Source organism: Vulpes lagopus, chromosome 5 (genome assembly GCF_018345385.1).
Source record: "Vulpes lagopus strain Blue_001 chromosome 5, ASM1834538v1, whole genome shotgun sequence".
Lineage (NCBI taxonomy): Eukaryota > Metazoa > Chordata > Mammalia > Carnivora > Canidae > Vulpes > Vulpes lagopus.
Genome location: NC_054828.1, coordinates 105,598,208 through 105,615,033, shown reverse-complemented (window position 1 = coordinate 105,615,033; position 16,826 = coordinate 105,598,208).

The window sequence follows — 16,826 nt, the reverse complement described above, 5'->3', positions numbered from 1 at the left end:
ATATTAAGTCTCTCTTTCTTTTTTGTCCCATTTGTCTATATTTACTTTTATTATTCTTCTACCTTCCAATGTGGTTTAACACCATACAATCTAGGGACACTGAGGAATTTGTAATGCTGTTTTACTCAATCATTAAGTAAAAACATTTAAGGAGCCCATAGATGGCTCAGTCAGTTGGGTGACAGACTCTTGATTTTTGGCTCAGGTCATTGTCTTGAGATTGAGCCCCACGTTGGGCTCTGTATGAATGTGGAGTCTGCTTAAGATTCTCTCCCTCTCCCTCTGCACCTCTCTCTGCACTCTCTCTCTTTCTGTCTCTCTCTCTCTCAATAATAATAATAATAATAATAATAATAATAATAATAAAATGTAATAGGCTTACCATGAATCCCTCTGATATTATCTGAAACACCTCCATTGCTCCTCATGCATCACTGCCCACCCCCATTTTTACTAATTCAAATGAAATACCTTGCCCAACTGAGAGTAAAGAGTGACAGACCCTTCTGGAAGGAGGAGAAAAGAGGCAGGCAAATATTTGGTGCAGGAATATTAATGTACAGGAACATGACTGGTCTTGATGTATTTACAAATGAAGTAGCAGTGTTTCTCTAGCTCCCAACTTCCCAACCTCCTCAACAAACTTGGTGTAGAAAGTTCTCCAGATAAAGTTCTTTCTCTTTCTTATATTCTTTTTTAAAAGACTTTATTTACTTATTCATGATAAACACACAGAGAGAGGCAGAGACATATGCAGAGGGAGAAGCAGGTTCCCTGAGGGGAGCCTAATGTAGGACTTGATCCCAGAACCCTGGGATCACAGCCTGAGCCAAAGACTGCCGCTCAACCAGGTGTCCCTCTTTCTTATACTCTAAGATATTTGAAACTTGGCACTATATATCTGATGGATTTTACTGTTGTTGTTCAGATCAGTGATCAGTTGACTCTGGGAGCATGCTAAAAGAAGAGCCGCTTGGTCATTTTCAGTCTTTGATCCAAATTATTCCAGTTGAGTAAATTTAATGATTTTTTTTCACCCATGACTGATTAAGTGAGTTGAATTGATTTGAACATTTCTTACTCTCATCCTCACTCTTATGTATGCCACATGATTGCTCTCTTCTATCTCTTTTTCCAATGGATGGACAGTTGGCTTTTTCCTTTGAAGTCCACTTAACTTTGTTTTTGTTTTGGACCAACCTAAGACAGGGATTACTGGCACTAATTTTTTTTGTTTGAAGAAAAGACTTCAAAGAGAATCATGGCTGCCAATTCTTCAGTGCTGTGACAGGTTTAGACATATTAACAGCGCCAACATGACAACAATTTGTTGCCATATGTGTGGGTGCCCAACAGTCAGTGAGGAATGAATTATTTTACTTTTTATGCATACTCATGTCACCTAACATGGTTAGTGTCAGGATTTGACTTTTTACCAGACCATTTGCCTGTCAGGCTGCAGAATTGCTGAATATATTTGAAGAATGTGAGCAGGCTGAGATGATGGCCTTTACTCCAATGCAGTTGGTCTAGCACAGGGATCAGCTACATACTTCCCCTGAGGGTCTGACTGAGCAGAAACAATCAGTAACCCAGGAGAAACAAGGGAAATAAAGAGGAGACCATAGAAGAGGAAGATTAGAATGTGAAAGGTACTAAAGGAAGATGTAAATATTGGCAAATGGGGATAATATCAATACTAATGTCTCTCTATGTAGAAAACATTTTCCCCCTAAATCCTTCCAAGCTTCACTTAAAAGTACAGTAATCTATACATGCCATTTTCAGCATCTCAACTCTATTCTATCCATTTTAATCTTGTCCATATAATATCGTTTAACTCAAAATGTTTTGAATACATTCATCAACGAATTTTTAATATTTAAAGCCTTTATACATACTTTTCTCCCTGTTTGAGTATCTCAACCCTGCTTGCTGACTGGCTAATTTCTAAGCTAAAACCTTTCCACCAAGTCTCTCCTCTAGAAAGACTCAGCCTTCTCTTCTCTCCAGAGCAAGAACATTCTACTTATATATGTATTGTAGTACTTAACCACACAAAACTGAAAAGACAGGCTTGTGGATTTATTCTCTTACTAATAACAGGTCCTAATGACACAATCTTATTTTTTTTCTTTTTATCATTCACTAAATGTTTGATGAAATAACAGACTGAAAAAAAAAGTTGTTTTGCATATAGATAGGCTCTTAAAACAAGTATGAAAAAATAAAAGTGATAAACTAGATACAGTACTGGCATTTTTTTGTTTGTTTTTCTTTACTAAGAATCTTAGTAAGACTAATAGCTAACATTTATTGCATGCATACTATGCACAAAATTCCACAGTATATTCTTTATAATCTTTATAAATTAATTTGAATTTCACAAAAAAAATACTATGAGACAAATTCTATTATTTGTGTCATTGACAGGTGATAAAACAAAATTTTGAGAGGTGATCTATATTTCCAGGTCACACATCACTAAAGTGGCTGAGCTGAATTCACCTCAAGGTCCTTTTTAGAGAGATTGTGCCCTTAGCCACCACTCTAGGCTACTTCTCTTTTTGATATTATATGCAGTAAAGAAAATAAAACTCATTTAAGGACATATAGTACATGTTTATCTAATCAATTTAGATATTTTAATTAAAAGGTTGGTATTCTTAGTCAAGATGGTATTATCTTCTTTCACTCTCAGGACTTATTGCAATGATAAAAAAAGAATAGAAAGGCATAAACTCAGAATAATGTGAACAATGGAAGAAGGCCAGCTAAAGCAAGAGAGTTCATTTTTTTTCCCTAGAATTTAAAAAAGTAGAACAATAAATATTGAGTAAAAAAGCAACTTCCCAGAACACCCACAGAGAAGAGAACAGTCAAGGCATGTGCAGACCTCATTAGTCATATCTTGGAAAGATTTGGAACTTGAAATTCCATGTACTTGGAAAACAGGAGGCAAGCATAGTGTGGAAAACAGGAGGCTTAATTGATAGTCTTCAATAGAGCCTTTACTTTCTCTACCACCAGGAAAAAACTAGTTACAGCTTGGTGTTTATACTGCAGGTTAAAAGGAAAAAAAAAAAAAGATGCTTCTTCAAACAAATGGAAAAGTCTATTTGGGAGAGAATTAGTTCAGGTAATATGGGCTTTGGTATCCAAACTATTTGGGGGGCATCCAAGTACCAACATATCTCAAATAAATCTGCCAGTCAACAAGGACTTACATACAGAAATCTCAGGGCTATTGACTCATCTTTAAGTATGAATAGAAAAAATTTGTTTAATTGATTAAATCTTCAGCATGGCAGAACATGTTCAAAATTTTTAAAAAGTGAGAGATCATAGTTGCAAAAGGAGGAAAATATGTAAAAAAAATTTGAGTGGAAACAACTTTAAAATATTTTAAAGAGATTTTTAATGAAAAAGATAGTTAATGCAGCCATAAATTAACAGAAAGAGAGCAAAGAAAAATTAAGAAAGAGCTCTAAGTAACTCACTATGAATACAAAAATGTTTATAGTTCAATGATTAAGTAAAAAACAAAAGCCTCCCAAAATGCAGAACAAAAATACACGTAAAATATTTTTAAAGCATGTAATTTAATTGGTTCTGTTACTGATACTTTGAATTCTAAAATGAGAGAAAGCAGATAAAGAATTAATATTTTTAACATAGTAACAATAATACGAACTATGACCTAAAGTTAAACAATAGTCTTCTGAATAAAATTACCCCAGTAACTAGCACATGAAGTGAAAATCAACATACTTTAAAACTTCAATGTGAAATCTCTGAATACAAAGAAAAAAATATAAGGTACTAAAAGTACAGAAAAGAAGAAAAATGACCACATACCAAAAAAAATCAAATTAGCAATATATTTCTCAGTAGCAATGTTACTTGCTAGAAGGCAATGAAGAAATACATTCAAAGATCCACAAAAGAATTCTTTGAGTTCTATACTCACCCTTATCAAGTAAAGGTGAATGCAGTTTTTTCAGACATAGAAGAAACTAGAAAGTTTAAGTTCCAACACATCTTCTCTTCTAAAATTATTTGAAGACTCATTGGAGTAAAACAAAGATGACAATAAATAGGGACATATATTCCAGAAAATAAGTGAATGGAAGTCACAACTTTGCAAAAGACTTAGTAAACATTTAATTCAGAAAGAAGAAACAAAGAATTTCAAAGAGAAGGGTCCAGGAAAAAATGGAAGGGGGACAGCTGGGATGGAAGAAGGCTTTAGAGACAAAATTGAATGATTTATAGTTTATAAGAGCTTGAGGTTATAATAAAGATGTATAATGTGAGTAAAAAATAATAATAAGTAAGACTTCCAAAAATTTCAAAAGAAAATTTTAAACGTTAGGCAAGAAAATCAAGGTATAGATCAAATGGGCCAAATTGAAACACTGACTCTAACTGAAATAGTAATTCAAGAAAAAATGGAATGGATTCCAAGCAAAGTTTGAATGGGCAAGAAGCTGGAAGCAATCAGGGACATGGAGACGGAGTCATTCTCCCAAGAGGAATAAGGGATAGCTTTCATATTTGCTAACAAAATTTTAAAAGAAAATTAACACTGCATAAAAGGCAAAGTACAATTTGGCATGGTTTGAAATAATATGGTAAAGTACATGGTTTGGAGTAAAACATGGTTAAAAAGGGAATTAAAATTAATATTCTCTTTTGAATGGACAAAAATCTTACTTGTGGAAAGGGAAAATAAAATATAATGATAGCATTCTATTCAGGATCTGAAGTGAGTAATGTTTACACTATTATTCCAAGAAAGACATTTTTTTAAGTTTTTAGTTTAGTTGGTTTTGGGGTTTTTTTTTTAATGTTTTGTTTTGTTTTGGTCAGGGGGAGAATTCGTCCAGGGTTAAGGATTGGTGCCTTCATTAGGGTTATGGAATAGAATGTAAATGCAATCAACCTTGACAATGTAAAAGCTCAAGTAAGTACAAATGACAAAAACTAGGAACTGAGGGTGGGAGGAAAGCCAGGGCACTAAATTGGAAAGAGAATGAAAGTACAAACAGCACAATTCTCATTTATAGCAGGGAGTATATAGATAATTTAATAAGTTCATAAATCAAGAAACAGCAAGGTAAGTGTATTTTTAAAGATACAGATATAAAGCCAAAAATAAGGTTTTCCATCATATTGTCTGCTACCCTATTTGATTTTTAAATAACGTGCATATATTAATTTGATAAAAATTTAAGAATTTAAGTACTGCATTTTACACAATTTAGAATGTTTAGAGCTTACTTGTGTTTATCTCCCCAGAAGATTTTCATATAGTTTGACCAAGATTTCTTCCTAGTTGACAGCAATTATAAGACATCACCAACTGTGAGATAGACCTCAAATGCAGAGATACTAAAAATGTGAACATAAAGAGTGTCTTAGGATCTGTACATTAAGGTAGATCAGATTTAATTCAGACACATGTCCCTATTTACCCACAAGAAAATGTAACAGAAACCACTACAAGAATGGATAGCTAATAGTGACAATCATTGGTTTATTTCAAAGAATGGCACAGTTGCAGGTTATCAGAGCTACAGGGAGTGATAGCTTATCAATACATAACCTTAGCTCTGGACAGTAATCCTCATGCAAACATTGTTAATGAAAATGGCTCATTCTCTGAAATGTTGCTGTAAGAAATCTATACATATTGAATGGTTAGTTCACAACTGGACAATAAAACAAAGAAGCTTAATTATCCATTTACATAAAAGAAAGATCATCCTCCTGTGAGAGCTCCGAAGAAAATTACCTGAGGTTGATCACTACATGACATAAATTCCCAGTAAAATGATTTTGCTATACCAAATTAAGGTCATAAATATTTGCAACAGGAGAATTACAAGATATGTCAGTTCTTTTGTTCATTGTAGGCATTCTCTGATTGACAATATTTGCCTCAGTAAAATCAATTACACAATAACCCATGGAGATTCTGGAAAGATGAAATCATTTATTCATTTCTGGCTGAAGAATTCAGAGGACACATGTTCCATAAAACAGCATACAATATACAGTAGGCTTTGACATAGTTTGTGTGAGGAAGGGGCATTATTCCAGTACTGAAACTTTCAGGAATGGTTAGAATATTCTGATTATCTGAAAATGTTTCAGATGTTTAAATGGTACTTCAGAAACAGTTGCTCTCCATGGAAAAGAAAAGAGCTTAGGTAACAATGGATTACCACATAGACTTGTTTAGTTGTAAGCAGTTGGATTATTGGAGTTATATGATTTTGTACCACTGGAGTTAGTTGATCCCCAGTTGTGGTAGTGAAGACAAGTAAAAGCTCCATGTACAATAAATTGTAAGTCTTCAGAGGTTCATAAGCATGTATGAACAACTTGAGAATTGATAATAAAAGCAATAATCATGTCACCAAAATCCAGAATAGGAAGAGCACATTGCTATGACCTTAGGGCTTCTCTCTTGTGCCCTTTCCTACCACAGTTCACTGAATCTTCCCAAGAGTCATGGCCATTATCCTTCTCTTGCCATTTTTTTTAAATCATTTTGCCTGTTTTTAACTTTGTGTGAATGGAATGGTACTCTAAGCCAACCAACCAAGCAATCAACAAAAATCTTCCATCAACGATGTGTTTGTTCTAATGAGGGGAGGGGGCAATATAGGTAAAACAGTGATTTTGCCCAGTAATGCCTTTCAGAATTGAAAAGTAACCTCAAGGACCTAGCTTGACTCTGAGTAACCTGTCTGAACACCAATTAAATAACAAAACCCACAAACACCCTTGTTGCAATCTAAGGGATACTTTTTAAGGGTAGAAGGAAGAACTGATACCAGAATAAAATGGACCATATTGGTAAGCAGGCTGAACACAACTAGAAAAACCACGTGGTCACAGAACAGAGCAAGCTTTGAATAACTGAGATGTGAACAACACCTTAAACTTTAACTATTCTTGGCCATGTGATAAATGCTGCCTTGCTAATATAACCAGTATATTACTTACATGATTTTCTGGGACATTCATGTGATGATTAGGTAGATTCATGATTCAAAAAGAGGGTGTACAACTCAGTGCCACAAGTAACTTGTATGGCATGAGACTGGTGTCAGGTTTACAAAACTGATTAAATGTGGATCCATGAATTTATGGGCCAGTGTCTCTTCCTGATATACACGATACTCTGAAAAACTGATTCTCTAAGGCAATATATATATTTAAAATGAGTGAGTAAATCCTAAACATATGTCAAAGATTGCTATCATCCCTGAATGTCAATTTTGCCTTTTCTCTCATAACCATAGATTTCCTGGTTTTTAGCAGGACACATGACAATCTAAACTAAAAGGCCACATTTCCCACCTTCCTTTACAGCTAAATGAGGGAAGAGAAACATAAACACAATTGTTGGGTAAAAAATATAGATAGTATCCTTAAAAGAATACCTCCCTCTTATTGTAAGGAGCATGACTGCCATACCAGGTCATCTTAAACCAGGAGACCAGGGCCATATCCTACAGGTGGTGAGCAACAGGACATTACCTATTACACCTTGAGATGATGTTTTGTTTTGTTTTGTTAATTTATTTTATTTTTTAAATGTTTTTATTGGAGTTCAATTTGCCAACATATAGCATAACACCCAGTGCTCATCCTGGCAAGTCCCCACCTCAGTGCCCATCACCCAGTCACCCCAACCGCCCCACCTACCCTTCCACTACCCTTGTTCATTACCCAAGTTAGGTGTCTCTCATGGTTTGTCACCCTCACTGATATTTTCATTCATTTTCTCTTCTTTCCCTTTATTCCCTTTCACTAATTTTTATATTCCCCAAATGAATGAGACCATATAATGTTTGTCCTTTACCGATTGACTTATTTCATTCAGCATAATACCCTCCAGGTCCATCCATGTCGAAGCAAATGAACACCTTGTGATGATGTTATGGAGCAGAGCCATTATATACATGATGGACCACCTCACTTCAAATTATTATGTAAAGAAAAGTAAATTTCTGCCTTTGTTAGCCCTCGTTCTTGTGTATCTCTGTTATGCCCAGCCAAGCCTGTGGCCTACACATGTAAATGGAAAGCAAAACTTAAAATCTTACTTTTGTATCTAACTAGACTTATGTGGATGAAAAAGTTGGCGTTGGCAGAAATTAAAGTAATATTAATCTTTTCCTCACTTTTTTGACAAAACTCTATGTTCATTAATTTGGAAAATTAAACTAAATATCATAGAGTATGTAGTGAAACTTCAGTTTGTTATAGTATGTCATACTATTATTTACACTATGTCAATGATAACTCAATAAAGCCACACACACACACACACACACACACACACACACACAGAAAATGTTATACCACAAATGTGAAAATATCCACTATTATAGTAGTAAAAACAATAAATTACAAGTAAAAATAAAATTCTCTAGGGACACCTGAGTGGCTCAGTGATTTGAGCATCTGCCTTTGGCTCAGGGCATGATCCCAGGGTTCTGGGATCAAGTCCTGCATCCGGCTCCCTGCAGGGAGCCTGCTTCTCCCTCTGCCTGTGTCTCTGCCTCTCTCTGTGTGTCTCTCATGAATAAATAAATAAAATCTTTAAAAAAATAAATTCTCTAAAGTGCCTTTTCATCATAACTTCTAACCATCTCATGTGCATAAGCTATTTTAAACTTTGTAAGTATCTCCATAGATAAAAGAGAAACAAGTAAGAATTGTATCAGTAAAAAAATAGCAGAAATGATAACTGAGATGTCCTCTCATGACTGTCTCCTTCTAAATCTCTTCTGTATGTAGAATAAATGCAGAATTCATAGCCATCATAGTTTCCACCAAATAAAACTGATAATACTTAAAAGCAAACTTACATAGGAATAAATACAGAAAAAATAACTTTTAGAAATAAAAGAACTTTAAAAGTCTGGAAAATTAAGACGGATGAGGTAAACTTGAATTTCTAGGAAAAAAAGAGGTTACATTTACTGTAGAGAGAGAAACAGAGAGAGGAGAGGGAGAAAGGGAGGGAAGATGGAGGGAGAGAAAGAAAAGGAAGGAAGGAAGTTATTTTGAAATAAGTAACCCCCCTTACACATCATCTGGTTCCAATTGCGTTCTCCCACCGAGGACATCAGACTTTGTAACTACACATCTCTACACTACTTCCCCTCACTGTAAGCACTACTATATATCTTCATGACTGTTTTGTGTAATACATATATTATCAGCTTGTGGGTTTGTTTTATGCATACTGTTCCACAATTTGCTGCATTAATACTTTTTTTTTTTTCATTTTAAGTAGTAAAATAGGAGGGGGTATGAGTACCGTTTTAAGAGTATAGATACAGGGATCCCTGCGTGGCTCAGTGGTTTAGTGCCTGCCTTCTGCCCAGGGCGTGATCCCGGAGCCCCTGCATCGAGTCCCACATCGGGCTCCCTGCATGGAGCCTGCTTCTCCCTCTGCCTGTGTTTCTGCCTCTCTCCCTATGTCTCTCATGAATAAATAAATAAGATCTTTAAAAAAAAAAAGATTATAGATACAGCAGTCAAATCCTGTTTTAGGTACAAATCCCAGCTCTTCCACTCGTCAGCTAGAAGACCTCAAGCAACTTCCCAGTGTCCTAATTCCCTTACTTTAAAGAAAGCACCTACTACTATGCAATAATAATATTTTCTCCATAAGGTCACTATTAAGATTGAATGAGATAGTGCACATATAAAAATTCTGATATAAAATTGAGACTATTGTTCTTTTTATATGTATGTAACTCTATATATGTGTATTTCCCTAAATCTCGAACTCTACAAATTGTAAGTTGCAGCATTATTTTATGCATCTCTAAGAAATAAAAAGGTTACATTTTCACTGTATTATTTTCTCAGAAAGTAGAAATTTAAATTTTTGCCTATTTTAAGTGAGCTCTATTAGACATAGAGAAATTTTATTACATATTATTAAGCATACCTACAAAGAAAATACAAGAGAAAAAAGTTGGTTACAGTATTTCTAAAACTTTTTCATTTCCACCTGAAATCCTTTACAAATAGGAGTGCACATGTCTATATTTAACTACATGTTAGGTTCTGTGTCATCAAGAACACTGGTGATAAAGTATTTTTTGAAAGAAACTTCCAAATAACTAAAAATTTTTCGTTCTGAGCTCTTAAGCTAGCTTTAAAATTTTTTTATCGATAGTAACGTTTTTACTTTTGTTTTTTTACTGTTGCTAAAGATCTCTGATTTCTTATCCCTTCAACCCCTGTTCTCATTCATTTTGGTTTTTCAGAAGGGATCCCTGGGTGGCGCAGCAGTTTGGCGCCTGCCTTTGGCCCAGGGTGTGATCCTGGAGACCCAGGATTGAGTTCCACGTCGGGCTCCCAGTGCATGAAGCCTGCTTCTCCCTCTGCCTATGTCTCTGCCCCTCTCTCTCATTTTGGTTTCTCAGAAAATAAAGAGTTCTAAATTCTTCCAGGCCACTCACACCCATTCTGCACATTTTTATGTTGTACTTTTATGTTTATTTGCATATTCAGGCAAAGACATAAGCATTATGTCATGACTGCCACCTGGCCCATATCTAACATATCATTAACGGAATAGTAATAAAAATGCAATGTAGAAAAATATGTTAATTAATATACCAATATCCAAATATCTATATCTGCATATATTTAAATATATCATCTTAATATTGTATAATGCAATCATTTCTCCTTTTTTGATGTAACAAGGCAACAATGGGCACTCAAGTCTGTATCTCTTGATATGAATATTTATGCAAGTATGTCTGTAGGATGAATGCCTATAAATTTAATTGTTGAGTTTGAAAGTACTAACCCTTTTTTACTTTTATAGCTATTTCTTTCTAAAAATCTTTCCTCTTTTTATATCCTTTTATATTACACACAAATCAGGCAGATGCGTTCCTATTTCAATGTGTGACTGTTAACTCCAATATTATTAATCTTAGTCTACATTTCTTCAAAAAAGATTCTCTTGAAGATATATCTTTTCTGCAAAACTTGAGTGTTAAATTGTCTAAAATGTGGTACTAGACATGAGAATTTCTGGATATATCTTCAATGAAATTCGTCTAAAGCCATTTAAACTCCTTGATCACTTTGCCATTGTACATGCTTAAGTGCTGCCATGTACAGAATGTACAATGTGATCTCTTACAAACAATAACAACAAAAAGACAGCATGATGAAGAGCAATCTAGTGGACTATTGGAGATACAGCTCTGTAAACCTGGCAAAAGATAACCACTGAGGGACTGATCCTTGTTAGAGGGTCAGTTAACATTGTCTAGGAGACATCCTGGTTATTCCAACAAAAATAGTGTTATTTTCATGCAATATTTTACCCATTCTACTATTAATTCTTGCATTAACATCCCATATACTGCTGCACATATAGTAGGGAGTTTTGCTAACATGATAATTTAATGAGGACTATCAAAATCAACCACAGAAAAATTAGACTTAAAAGCCAAAATGATTTTACTGTGAGACAAGGTGATTTTAGCTCCTTGAGTTGTGTATATATGTACATATACATATGCAAACACATATACACACATAAATGTGTATCTTTACATAAAATAATCCTCGATCTCCGATTTTTAAAAATTTCCTTAGAATTTTTCTCTGCTTTTTAAAATTGGATAGACTAATCAATATTTTTAAATCTTTTAATCCATCATCCAGCTTATCTCAAATGCTCCTTTCTTCAGACAGCTAATAATTGATCCCATAAGGTCAAATTCTTGCTTCAGGTCAGTAAACAGGGTTTAAGTTTATCTATGACTTGGCATTAAGGACACAGATTATGCCTTTCCTGCAGCCAGATAATGCAGAAAAGATAAAATAAATGCACAGTTAAAAGTAGTTTATCATAAAACATTTATAAATTTTCTGGTAAGAAAGATGATGTTCAACACATTATCATGCTTTTATCCCATAATTCAAGTGTATTATTTTGAAGTTCAATATTTTAATGACTATAACAAAATTTATAAAAACAAACCTCAGCATATAATTCAGCAGTTTATGATTCATTTTTATTTTAATTTCCTCCTATTCCAAATATAGACTTTTCTCAGGAGGTTAACTTAAATATGTTTTGTTTTACAAATCAAAATCCTTGTCCAAATCATCTTCTCTTCCTGGAAAATCTCCTTTATATATGTCTTTTGTAACTCTTCAAAGTAATAACAGAAACACTACTATATATAAGCACTATGATTTAGGTAGCTTAATTTCAATGAACACATCAACTTATGAGTTAATAATTTTTTATTTGTTATAAATTAAGGATATTGAAACTTAGAGAACTTGAGTTATTTGCTTGAAAACCCCATTGACAATAATTGAAGGCATAGGAGTCTAATGAAAATCACAGTGATCCCAGACAATAACTTCTTCTATGTACTCCCCTTACCTAGAATGATACCCTCCCTCATCTTCACCACTGGAAAGTCTTCTAAATGCATTATTAAACAATATGTTTATTCAAGTGTTTTTTAATGATTTTCAAAATGTATGGAAGACTTTAGGATTTCTATCAGTCAGAGCTACTGAAGAACAGGGAAATGATACTAGTCCTATTGTACATATGGATTACTCACCCATAATTAAGTGAGTGTGGTCTTTAGTACTAGGATAAACAAACTAATGAATGAAATATGGAGAAACAATTAGACTCATGGTACGTGTTGTGAATCAATCATCAAATTAACATCGATACCAATATTAATAATTCAATCTAAATTATCTAGTTAACTGTTATAATTTTCCCTTTTTCTTACAGTTCATAAAACTTGCATTGAGAGAGATGCCTGGGTGGCTCAGTGGTCGAGTGTCTGTCTTCGACTCAGGGCATGATCCCGGAGTGCCGGGATGTAGTCCCACATCCGGATCCTTGCATTGAGCCTGCTTCTCCCTTTGCCTATGTCTCTGCCTCTCTCTGTGTGTCTCTCATGAATAAATAAAATATTTAAATTAAAAAAAATGCATTGAGATAAAAATGATGGAAAATAACAATTATGGTATTTGATGTTTCCTGAAAATATCCACATTTTTTTTCATTTTAACATATGTATGAACTTACTGAAACAAGCAACACAAACATAAAAATATTTAAAAAGAAAAATACATATCCTTCTTCTATTTGTCCTTTTAATTTCTGATTTTTCTTCCTCATGTATGTATGCATATGCATATATATAGCTTATATATTATATACATTATTCTGCTACTTAATTTTCTTATTTGTTCAACAGATAAATTCTTACAGTCAGCAATATAGATTTAATTCATGTTTAATCATTGCTGAATATTCCATAATAGGAATTTAACAAATAATTCAAAGACACTTAGGATTTTACTTTCCAACATTTGACCCTACAGACAAGGATGCAAAATTATCTATTTAATTCTGTCAATTTAACAGTAAAAAATTGCATCTCATTTTGCTTTAATTTATATTATATTTATATTTTCCTAAAATATGAATAGGACTGATAATCTTTTCATGCTTATTAAATATATTACATTTTACATGATTAATATTTTTCTTCAGAGTTCTATTGGGTAGTTTGTCTTTTTCTTATTATTTTGTAGGAAGTTTTTGTATGTTAGGGTGAACAAATTATTTTTTATGTTTTATAATTATTTTGATGCCATCCTAGCATCCATTATTTTTTATTGTGTAGTGACTTTCTTCCTACCCTATGTATTTATAGTTTAAGTTTTTAGTCTTATTTTTCAAGATCCTCCTCCAAACTTTCATAAATATTATCCTAATTTTATTTTCTTAAGATTTTTAAAAATTATTTTAAGATTTTTTAGAATTGACATACTGTTATATTAGTTTCAGATATATGAACAAATTTTCTTTTTAATATAATTTTGTACTGTTTATTTTTAAATCTTTTAGAATTTAAATAATATAATCAAAAATATATACTTTTTTTCAACAAGATTTAGGACCAATTATGAAAGCCTCATAGATTAAAAAAAACAAATAAAATAAAACCACATTTTCCTCCACCTACTGGAAATTCCATCTTTTCATTTATTTCATTCTAGAATATATTTGAATCTCTTTCTGGACCTGGACTCTATAATCTGATTCACTGATTTATGATATTTTGCTGTGTCATTTCTCTGCATTTGTGAATTTTAGACTTTATAAGATGTTTACAATCTGTGAAGGTAAGATCTCCATTACTTTTTAAATTATTTTTATAATTTACTTTCCTCTAAGTAGAAGCATCGATGTGCTTATACACTTGTAAACCATATCTCTAGATCGAAAGTTCCCAAAATGTGTTCTGTTGATCATGGGCAGTCTTCAAGACATCTTCAGGAGTCCAGAAATAAACACTATTTTCATAATAATTATAAGGTGCTATGTACCTCTTTTATTGTGTTAGTATTTGCATTAATAAAGCAAAAACTGCAATGGGTAAAGTTTCTGGCATCTTAGCATGAACCAAAGCAGTGGCACCAAACTGTATTTGTATTCACTGTATTTTTCACTATCACACACAGAGAAAAGAAAAGTTTCATTTACAAATGTCCTTGATGAAGCAGAAGAATACTACTACTTTATCAAAAATCAACCCTTGAGTACATGTTTTTTCATATATTCTCTGTGACAAAACAGGACATACATATAGAGCATTCTGCTTCATTTTAAAAGTATAGTAGTTGTCTGAAAGAACAATATTTGTGTGATATTTTTTAGTCACAAGCTGAATCACTTGCTTTTTTCACTGAACATAGTTTCACTGAACAGGAACTGGCAAACTGTGGTTATTCAGAAAGGCTTATTTGTCAGGCAGGCATTTTCTCAAAAAGAATGAAGTAACTATTTTAAGAAAAACAGTGTTAGTTGCCAATAATGATGAAAAGTTAAGCTTTCAAACAAAAATTATAATTTTGGATAATGTGTATCTTCTGCAATAAGATGGAGAATCTTTTTCACAAGTTAAAGACTTTTCTGATGAGATGAATGGTGATTTTAGCAAATATTATTTTTATATTCCATAATGAAAAGTGTCAACATTTGGAAGATCTGTATAACTCAGGAAACCAATATTTTCCATTTGGCCAATGCATTATATCACAAAATTTTCATGAATAAAATATCCATTCGACATCTAATCAATAGTGTTTAGCTGAATATGAAAGTTTTTTATAGGTTTAAGATTCCAATTGAAATTAACCTTTATAAAATTGCCATCTGTCAAGTTTTGATGTAGAATAAAAAAATATTTGCAATTATGTGAAGAAAACTATTAAAATATGCTTGCTTTTTCCATCTATATATCCATGTAAGACCAAACTTTCTTTTTATATTTCATTATAAACACCATATTGCAACAAACTGAATAGAAAAGTAGATATAATCAAGTTCTCTTCTATTAAACCAGACAGTAAAGAGATTTTTTAAATGTAAAATAATAACCCTATTCCTATGACTTATCTGGAAAAATATAGTTTTTCATAAAATGCTTTACCTTAACATGTAATATATTACCTTTAAGTAAAATACTTTTTATTTTTTTAATATTTTATTTAAATTCTGTTTGCCAACATAGAGTATAACACCCAGTGCTCATCCCATCAAATTCCCTCCTTAGTGCCAGTCACCCAGTTCCCCCCTCCCCTTCTACAACCCTTTGTTAGTTTCCCAAAGTTAGGAGTCTCTTGTGGTTTGTCTTCCTCTCTAATTTTTCCCCACTCAATTTCCTTCTTTTCCCTTATAGTCCCTTTCACTATTTCTTATATTCTATATATGAGTGAGTGAAAGCATACGATAATTGTCTTTCTCCAACTGACTTATTTCACTCAGCATAATACTCTCCAGTTCTATTCACATCAAAGCAAATGGTGGGTGTTTGTCCTTTCTGATGGCTAATATTCCATTGTATATATGTATATATACCACATCTTTATTCATTCATTTATCCAAGGACATCAAGGCTCCTTTTACAGTTTGGCTATTGCGGACATTGCTGATATAAACATGGGGGGGTGCAGGTGTCCCATTGTTTCACTACCTCTGAACCTTTGGGGTAAATACCCAGTAGTACAATTGCTGAGTCATAGGGTAGCTCTATTTTTAACTTCTTGATGAAATTCCACACTGTTTTTCAGAGTGGCTGTACCAGTTCACATTCCCACCAACAGTGCAAGAGGGTTCTCCGTTCTCCACATCCTTTCCAACATTTGTTGTTTCCTGTCTTGTTAATTTTCCCCATTCTCACTGGTGGGAGGTGGTATCCCATTATGGTTTTGATTTGTATTTCCCTGATGGCAAGTGATGCAGTGCATTTTCTCATGTGCTTGTTGGCCATGTGTTTGTCTTCTTTGGTGAAATTTCTGTTCATGTCTTTTGCCCATTAAATGATTGGATTGTTTGTTTTTTGGGTGTTGAGTTTGATAAGTTCTTTATAGATCTTCGATACTAGCCCTTTATCTAATAGGTCATTTGCAAATATTTGCTCCCATTCTGTAGGTTGCCTTTTAGTTTTCTTAACTGTTTCCTTTGCTGTGCAGAAGCTTTTTATCTTGATGAAGTCCCAATAGTTCATTTTTGCTTTTGTTTCCCTTGCCTTCATAGATGTATCATGCAAGAACTTGCTGTGGCTGAGTTCAAAAAGGGTGTCATCTGTGCTCTCCTCTAGGATTTTGATGAATTCTGGTCTCACATTTAGATCTTTCATTTTGAGTTTATCTTTTGTGTGGTGTAAGAGAATGCTCCAGTTTCATTCTTCTGCACGTGGCTGTCCAAT